At 38.1% G+C, this 1,357-nt stretch overlaps 1 pseudogene; it reads right to left on the bottom strand.

The window, feature by feature from the left end:
• Positions 1 to 3: 3 nt before the first annotated feature.
• LOC108525999 (cTAGE family member 5-like) lies at positions 4 to 1,342 on the bottom strand (annotated as a pseudogene).
• Positions 1,343 to 1,357: the final 15 nt, after the last annotated feature.

Here is a 1,357-nt window from a genome sequence, read left to right as displayed (position 1 = left end):
TGTATTTGGAACATCAAGTGCATAAGGATCTTTTCTAAGAGTTTCATTTTAAACTCTGTTTCAGCTAATTTTGTCTGTTGTGAGCATTTTCTTTCCTTAAATCATTGAGGTTTCTTTCAGCAGTCCAAGCTGCCAAACAATTACCATGTACTTTTTTCTCATAGGAAATAATCTTCCCTTGATAAAATGAAGAACTCTCTCAAAGTCTTCTTCAAGATCTTTGGCTCGCTTTCTGCAGGTCTCCAGCTCTCCAGTGCCATGGCTGATCGTTTCGTCTACTTTAGAAAGGTTCTCTTTCTCTAACGGGTAATTTTCCTCTACCAGTAATTTCCTGTATAGCTTCATTCCATTTTCTTGATATAATTCTGTCATTACCTTAAGTTTCTGTTGAAGCTTCTGATTCTCACTTTCAAAGTGTGTGTTTTCCGACTGCAAAGATGCTTGTTCCGTCTGAAGGTTTTAATATGCTCTCTGAGCTCTTTCTTGGTTTTATCAACTTCAGATAACTGAATATAAAGTTCTTTTCTTTCTCCTTCTAAGGTTGTTAACAAAGTGTTTAACTTAGCTGCACGAATCAGTTCCTTCAAAGCTCCTTTCGGAGGATTATCTAAGTTAGCACCATCTTCTGATTCACTGTTCATTTCGAATTCCAAGTTACCATCATCCATTATGTCTTCTCCAAGTATAGCACCCAGTTCTTTCATCTTTCGCAAGCGTTCAGTCAGAGTCTCGATGTGATTTTCTTTATCATTTAGAACTTGTTCCACGTGTACTTTGGAGTCTTCACATGTTATTTTCTGTTTATTAAGTTCACTCACTTGTTCTTTCCATACTTCAGCTTCTTGCAAAAGCTGTTTCTGGCTTTCCTGACGTTGAGAATTTTCATTCAAAGCCTCTTGTACTGCTATCTTCAGTCGTTCTTCATTCATTTGAAATCTCTTCAAGGTCATTTTGGCTTCAGCTACTTGAGATTTGAGGGATTTTGACTCATCTTCTAGAGACTGTATGCTTTTGGAAATATCCGCCATCAATTCATCTTGTTCAGAATGTTTAGATTTCTCTTCTTTTAACTCTTTTCTAGACAGAGTATTTCATGCTCGAGTTCAGAATTGGACCTGTTCAGCTTTTCACAGGTTGCCTCCAGACTTTGTGCTTCTGTTGCCTCCTTCTCAGAGCTGGCATCCTCTAAAGATGGCTCTACTTCATAGGCTTCATACTCTTTTGAAGAAGGCTAAACTTTTCAAGTAGTCTACATTTTCTTCAATTAGTCCAGAAAGCGCTTCAGCGAGCTTTTCTCTCTTCCCACATAAAGCCGACCCCTAACCGATCTAAAACTTCTCCACAAGAAAAGGGAACA

The sequence above is a fragment of the Rhinopithecus bieti genome, unplaced genomic scaffold (genome assembly GCF_001698545.2).
Source record: "Rhinopithecus bieti isolate Rb0 unplaced genomic scaffold, ASM169854v2 scaffold_57773, whole genome shotgun sequence".
In the NCBI taxonomy this organism is placed as follows: Eukaryota; Metazoa; Chordata; class Mammalia; order Primates; family Cercopithecidae; genus Rhinopithecus; species Rhinopithecus bieti.
Note: the sequence above shows the minus strand (reverse complement) of the source record. Positions and strands in the feature narration are given on the sequence as shown.